Source organism: Thalassophryne amazonica, chromosome 9, assembly GCF_902500255.1.
Source record: "Thalassophryne amazonica chromosome 9, fThaAma1.1, whole genome shotgun sequence".
NCBI classification, from domain to species: domain Eukaryota; kingdom Metazoa; phylum Chordata; class Actinopteri; order Batrachoidiformes; family Batrachoididae; genus Thalassophryne; species Thalassophryne amazonica.
This window is the reverse complement of record NC_047111.1, coordinates 45,079,787-45,087,858: the sequence shown is the minus strand read 5'-3', so window position 1 is coordinate 45,087,858 and position 8,072 is coordinate 45,079,787.

The window sequence follows — 8,072 nt, the reverse complement described above, 5'->3', positions numbered from 1 at the left end:
GCTCAGATAAGATACTTATAGTGGGCGATTTTAACATCCACACAGATGCTGAGAATGACAGCCTCAACACTGCATTTAATCTATTATTAGACTCTATTGGCTTTGCTCAAAAAGTAAATGAGTCCACCCACCACTTTAATCATATCTTAGATCTTGTTTTGACTTATGGTATGGAAATAGAAGACTTAACAGTATTCCCTGAAAACTCCCTTCTGTCTGATCATTTTTTAATAACATTTACATTTACCCTGATGGACTACCCTGCAGTGGGGAATAAGTTTCATTACACTAGAAGTCTTTCAGAAAGCGCTGTAACTAGGTTTAAGGATATGATTCCTTCTTTATGTTCTCTATTGTCATATACCAACACAGAGCAGAGTAGCTACCTAAACTCTGTAAGAGAGTTAGAGTATCTCGTCAATAGTTTTACATCCTCATTGAAGACAACTTTGGATGCTGTAGCTCCTCTGAAAAAGAGAGCTTTAAATCAGAAGTGCCTGACTCCGTGGTATAACTCACAAACTCGTAGCTTAAAGCAGATAACCCGTAAGTTGGAGAGGAAATGGCGTCTCACTAATTTAGAAGATCTTCACTTAGCCTGGAAAAAGAGTTTGTTGCTCTATAAAAAAGCCCTCCGTAAAGCTAGGACATCACTAATTGAAGAAAATAAGAACAACCTCAGGTTTCTTTTCAGCACTGTAGCCAGGCTGACAAAGAGTCAGAGCTCTATTGAGCTGAGTATTCCATTAACTTTAACTAGTAATGACTTCATGACTTTCTTTGCTAACAAAATTTTGACTATTAGAGAAAAAATTACTCATAACCATCCCAAAGATGTATCGTTATCTTTGGCTGCTTTCAGTGATGCCGGTATTTGGTTAGACTCTTTCTCTCCGATTGTTCTGTCTGAGTTATTTTCATTAGTTACTTCATCCAAACCATCAACATGTTTATTAGACCCCATTCCTGCCAGGCTGCTTAAGGAAGTCCTACCATTATTTAATGCTTCAATCTTAAATATGATCAACTTATCTTTGTTAGTTGGCTATGTACCACAGGCTTTTAAGGTGGCAGTAATTAAACCATTACTTAAAAAGCCATCACTTGACCCAGCTATTTTAGCTAATTATAGGCCAATCTCCAACCTTCCTTTTCTCTCAAAGATTCTTGAGAGGGTAGTTGTAAAACAGCTAACTGATCACCTGCAGAGGAATGGTCTATTTGAAGAGGTTCAGTCAGGTTTTAGAATTCATCATAGTACAGAAACAGCATTAGTGAAGGTTACAAATGATCTTCTTATGGCTTCGGACAGTGGACTTATCTCTGTGCTTGTTCTGTTGGACCTCAGTGCTGCTTTTGATACTGTTGACCATAAAATTTTATTACAGAGATTAGAGCATGTCATAGGTATTAAAGGCACTGCGCTGCGGTGGTTTGAATCATATTTGTCTAATAGATTACAGTTTGTTCATGTAAATGGGGAATCTTCTTCATAGACTAAAGTTAATTATGGAGTTCCACAAGGTTCTGTGCTAGGACCAATTTTATTCACTTTATACATGCTTCCCTTAGGCAGTATTATTAGACGGTATTGCTTAAATTTTCATTGTTACGCAGATGATACCCAGCTTTATCTATCCATGAAGCCAGAGGACACACACCAATTAGCTAAACTGCAGGATTGTCTTACAGACATAAAGACATGGATGACCTCTAATTTCCTGCTTTTAAACTCAGATAAAACTGAAGTTATTGTACTTGGCCCCACAAATCTTAGAAGCATGGTGTGTAACCAGATCTTTACTCTGGATGGCATTTCCCTGACCTCTAGTAATACTGTGAGAAATCTTGGAGTCATTTTTGATCAGGATATGTCATTCAAAGCGCATATTAAACAAATATGTAGGACTGCCTTTTTGCATTTACGCAATATCTCTAAAATCAGAAAGGTCCTGTCTCAGAGTGATGCTGAAAAACTAATTCATGCATTTATTTCCTCTAGGCTGGACTATTGTAATTCTTTATTATCAGGTTGTCCTAAAAGTTCCCTAAAAAGCCTTCAGTTAATTCAAAATGCTGCAGCTAGAGTACTGACGGGGACTAGCAGGAGAGAGCATATCTCACCCGTGTTGGCCTCTCTTCATTGGCTTCCTGTTAATTCTAGAATAGAATTTAAAATTCTTCTTCTTACTTATAAGGTTTTGAATAATCAGGTCCCATCTTATCTTAGGGACCTCGTAGTACCATATCACCCTAATAGAGCGCTTCGCTCTCAGACTGCAGGCTTACTTGTAGTTCCTAGGGTTTGTAAGAGTAGAATGGGAGGCAGAGCCTTCAGCTTTCAGGCTCCTCTCCTGTGGAACCAGCTCCCAATTCAGATCAGGGAGACAGATACCCTCTCTACTTTTAAGATTAGGCTTAAAACTTTCCTTTTCGCTAAGGCTTATAGTTAGGGCTGGATCGGGTGACCCTGGACTATCCCTTGGTTATGCTGCTTTAGACGTAGACTGTGGGGGGGTTCCCATGATGCACTGTTTCTTTCTCTTTTTGCTCTGTATGCATCACTCCGCATTTAATCATTAGTGATCGATCTCTGCCCCCCTCCACAGCATGTCTTTTTCCTGGTTCTTTCCCTCAGCCCCAATCAGTCTCAGCAGAAGACTGCCCCTCCCTGAGCCTGGTTCTGCTGGAGGTTTCTTCCTGTTAAGAGGGAGTTTTTCCTTCCCACTGTTGCCAAGTGCTTGCTCACAGGGGGTCGTTTTGACCGTTGGGGTTTTTCATAATTATTGCATGGCCTTGCCTTACAATATAAAGCGCCTTGGGGCAACTGTTTGTTGTGATTTGGCGCTATATAAAAAAAAAGTTGAGTTGATTGAAGTTGATCACCAAGTCTCCTTGTCTTCCTTCAACAGTCCAGATGTCACACCCAGTACCTTCCTAGCTGTCTCCCTCACCACATCTGCAGTACTTTTCCAGTTGTCCAAAATTGCTTCCTTCCATCCAGTGCCCCACTCACCTGGTCACTGAATTTCACACCGCAGTCTTCCTCTTTCAGCTTCCACCATCTGATCCTTCTTCTTTATCTCAAAAGTCTTCCTACAAACCACCATCCTATGCTGTCTGGTTATACTCTCTCCTGCCACCACCTTACAGTCTCTAATTTCTTTTAGCTCGGATCTCCTACAATGAATGTAGTCCACCTGTGTGCACCTTCCTCCACTCTTATATGTCACCCTGTGCTCCATCCTTTTTCGAAAAAAGTATTCACCACAGGCATTTCTATCCTTTTCGCCAAAACTCAGCCACATGGGGTGTGCAGCCAGTACACGCTAAGTGCCAGTCCCAAGCCCGGATAAATGAGTAGGGCTGCATCAGGAAGGACATTCGGTGTAAAACAAGTCAACCCAACCATGCATGTGATTTGGCATGATATAAATTACATAAATTGAATTGAATAAACACAATAAATCACGTGTGCCAAATTAACCTATCTGCATGTTCACAGCCTAGTATTTGACACACTCAGGTGGACACACCCCCAACTGCACATTCATTAAATGTATGAAATGGACAATCCATGTTATTTTGCTCATTTGAAAGATGCAATCCTCAGTGTGCATCATTAGCAGATCAGGTGGCACATTTACCCGGTTTTATACAAATATTTAGTAAATCAGACCCAAAGAATGTTGTCCAGAAATGAAATTAGGATGAGTATGAGAATTCTGACAAGCAGAAATAAAGTTCAGTGTTTGAGTTGACAAACTAGGTGTTTCTTAAAGACAGCAGTATTCTGCAGTCGATGTATGGAGATGGGTCACGGGGTGGGGTTCGAGTGTGATGGGGCGGGAGGCATGTTAACGATCATGTTCAAAGAGCTCACACTGCAACTTCACACAGAATATTCCAACACGATCAGAGAAGTGAAAGTTCAGCTTCATGTGGGATCTGACTGGAAATGAGTGGGTAAAATTACAGACAGCTTCAATTATACATTACAAAGCATGAAAACTGCCTCACTGGAGTGAAGTGGTGGAAACGTGGGAAAAAAGGAAGCGCTTGGGTCTTGGAATACTGTATGTGACACATGCACGCGCGTGCGGGTGTGTGTGTGTGTGTGTGTGTGTGTGTGTGTGTGTGTGTGTGTGTGTCAGAGCCCTCCTCAGTTTTGACTTTGAAGTTTTGACTTTGTCAGGACCAGGAGGTGGGAAAACAGAAACTTTAGCACCTGAGGGCTGCACGGTGCACACGTGGGGGATGGCTTCTAGCATATTTCTGTCTAAATGAAAATGTGAGGAAAAACCTTCATCAGTGCAGTCACAAAGGAAAAAAGTCCTTTTCCCATATTATCTTGCAGAGAAATGCATCTCCTTCTGGAGACTGTCGACTTTATTCTGGCTGAGACTTTTGGAACACACTTCTTGTCCTTGTCAAAGGTCACATTGTGATGAACGATGCTGTTCGAGGAGCAGTGTTCTCATGCATCAGCCTCAAAGTCACATTTGTCAGTTTTCACAAAAGCTGATGGTGTATATTTTATTATACGAGTGAAGAAACGTGCAGCGGCGCAAAGCTCACTCATGGTACACTGTGTCCCAAACAGGAAGGGCCAATTGTGAGTCCACAGTGAAAGAGGAAATGTCAAATGTGTTAACCTTTAGAAAGTTTTTCAGAATAATTCCCCTTAAATGTGATCTGTTTTTTTAATTAACCTGTTCTTCGGTATGTTCTTGTTGCTTTTGTATTTCTTGCTTTTGGTTTCTGTGTTTCTTTTTGTTTGTCTCATTAAATTAAAAAAAGTCAAATGGTGAACACTTGCTGGATAAACGCTTCTTGGTTTAACAGTAGATGAGATCTCATGGGATTTCATGGGAATTCAGGAGCAAGTTGAGACTGAAACAGGAAGTGCCAAATTTTGAGTCCACAGTGCAACAGGAAATGTCAAATGTTGAACACTTCCTGGCATGGGTGGAGCTAGAGGGGAGGCCAGTGTGGCACTGGACCCCCTGAAATCTGATTGGACACCCCAGGTGCTACCCCAGATGATTGACATGTCACAGCACTGCACATCTGGTTGAAAAGAGCCATTTTGAAATCGGTGACAAATATTGATTGCTAGGTCCCTACTGTACAGTAGTAGCAGTAGCGCTGTGTACCACAAAAGTTTTAATCCACCTTAGTAGAAGAAGAAAAATCTTCAAGCAAGATTTGAACCTGAACATGTCATTAGAACCACGGACTCCTAATGACACCAAAGTTATATCAGTGAGTAAACAATCATATTTTATGCCAAAAAATGAGGTCCAGGTTGTTAAAAGCGGCATTTCTCCTTCAATTTACGTTGCCTTATATATACACGTTTCTCAGGTGATTTTAGATTAATAAAACGAGCAGGCAGCAGCTAATTCATGCTCTGCTGGCTAATATGAGATGTACGATGCTGCCCCTGAGTGTTTCTCAATTGCCCTCAAAAGTACTGGAACAAACACTTGGTATTTCACACATTTTAATTTGTTTATTCCATTTCAGATACAATAATAATAATAAAAAAATAAATTTAATAAAATAAATAAATAAAATTATCTTTCTTAAACTCAAACTGAAAGCAAATTTCTACAACTTGACATAAAGTAATTAAAAACATAAAATCCAGCTTCCTGATGAAGTGGTGTAGAGGAGGATTTTCTTAAAAAGAAGACCTGAAAGTTCAGCTACAATTTGCCAGAAAGTACATTTGAGATGCAAACCTAGATTTGATGTTTTGGTGAAAGAAAATTTTGTATTTCTTCATAATTGATGTAAATAAAGTCCAAGACATATTCAGTGACTTGGTAATGTTCATGTTTCCATCCCCTGACTTGTCTGAAGAAAACTGGCGATAAAACGGATTATTATTTGCAGGTTTTATACCCAAGCATAGCATTACTTATGTAACCCATCATCTTGGATTTTATATTTTTAATGAATTTAAATCAAATTTTAGAGATTTGCTTTTAGTTTGAGAATTTTTGTTTTTTAGATTTTTTGTATTTTTGTATTTGAAATCTCATAAACAAATTAAAATCTGCAAAATACCAAGTATTCCAATACTTTTAGAGGGCACAGTATTCTAACCTTATGATGAGTCCAAAATGAGTTTGGTATTATTCCTGTTTTGTTTAAGAATGCTTAATTTTCACGGTTGCTACACTTTGTGTGAAATCATATCATATCATATCATATCAACAGAGATATAATATTTGGCTTCAATACGATAGATATGATAATTTGGCCATATTGTGCAGCCCTACTGTCAACTAGCTGAAAAGTTTGAATATTAATTTACATCTACATTTAAAAAATGCTTAAAGTGGCAGGGGGTTAAGAGGGCTGTAGTTAGTGGGCTGAGGATGAGGACTTTTTCCAGGCATGTGAGACACAAATAAAGAAAATGCTTAAAATGGCCAGGGGTTAAGGGGCCATAGTTGGGGAATCTGGGCAGCGACGTTTCCAGAAGGTGAAGATCTTTAGCCATGCTAATGCTCCCCAGAAGCATTTACTGAAAAACGTCTGAAGGACCTAAATGAGATTGTCATGATCCGGCCCTTTTGGGCCAGTTGTTATGGTTCTGGACCTTTTCCACCTCTGTGCTCTGAGCCTTCTATGATTTTGGTCGTGTCTTGTCATGTAATCATGGTCATGCTTCAGTTATGTTTTGTCTTGTTTCATTTATTTTTGGTGTATCATTTGCTTGCCACGTATATTGTTTTGCTGTATTATTTATTGTTTGCTTTCTCTTATATGGATTTAGTTTCAGTTTAATTCTGTTTGTCACATTGTTCGTATTATACTTTAGTCACAGGTTTTGGTTATCATTTATCTTCAAGCATTCCTTATCTGATTATGTTCCATTTGTTATTTATTGCATTTTCTGTTTATCAGTTATCCTGTTTTATTAATTGCATTATTCTGTAGTCACCGGGTTTGTTTATTCTGTGTTTATCTTTAGTTTATTTTGCTCATTTCATTTGTGATTTCAGTTATGCCATAATGTCGGGTTTTGTTTTCAGTTTTCATGTTCATGCTCTGTCCTGGTCCTGGTTATAGTTGTATTTTATTCTGTCCATGGTTTCTGTTATTGCCTCATCTTATTTAACTGCCTCTGCACCAGCACTTGTGTCTTCGTCTCTCACTATTACTTTTTTGCTCTGTGTTTTCATCCACTTCCACTCTTGCACCTGCTCACGTGTCTTTGTCTCTTTCATCACTCCACTCTGTTTTCCTGCCTTCACTATCTTGCCCCTTGCATATCTTTGTTCACTAGTCACGCCCCCTTCCAGAACTTTCACTGACATCTGCATCTTGTTTCACTGATTACACCACCAGTTATTGAAGCCCTCACAGTTTCACAGCTTACTGCCAGATCGTCGACTTCGTGTCACTTTCCAGTCTCTGTCCCTTGCCTAGTTTTGTCCTGTTGTCCTTGTCGGTATTTTGACTTTGCCTGTTTTTAACCTTGAGTTTGTCTTGCCTCTAATTGCCCTTACACTGTGTATTTTGACCTGTGCCTGTTTTTTGACTATGCCTCATCCCCTCGTCTGTCTGCTACCTCTGCCACGCTGCTGGACCACACGTGTACCGACCACCTGCCTGTTGAACCAATTAAACCCCTTTTTTGAACTCGTATCAGTCGTGTGAGTTTGCAGTTGTGTCCATAGTTTGTGCCACGCCTGATAGAGATGGTAAGATGCTGAAGAGCTTCACTCGTTCATGTCTGTGACATATACATATTACACGGTTCTATTTTTTTGTTTGTTTATTTTAATAAGAAGTTTATTTAAAAAATGATAAATCCTAAGCCTTCTGAGCAGTGTCAAAGGTGTCGCAGAAGAGTTTGTCTTTTGGACAAGACCACACTAATGCGTTACCAAATGTTAAAAAACTAAACAAAACCAATTCAAACAACAAAAACAAAGCTTCTAAATAGAAAAAATGCAAATAAAGCGCCCAACTACCTACACTGTTACCAGCACAGGGAGCACCGCCAGCCAATGCCAGTCAATGCCTTGGGGAAAATAGTGACCCCACCACCC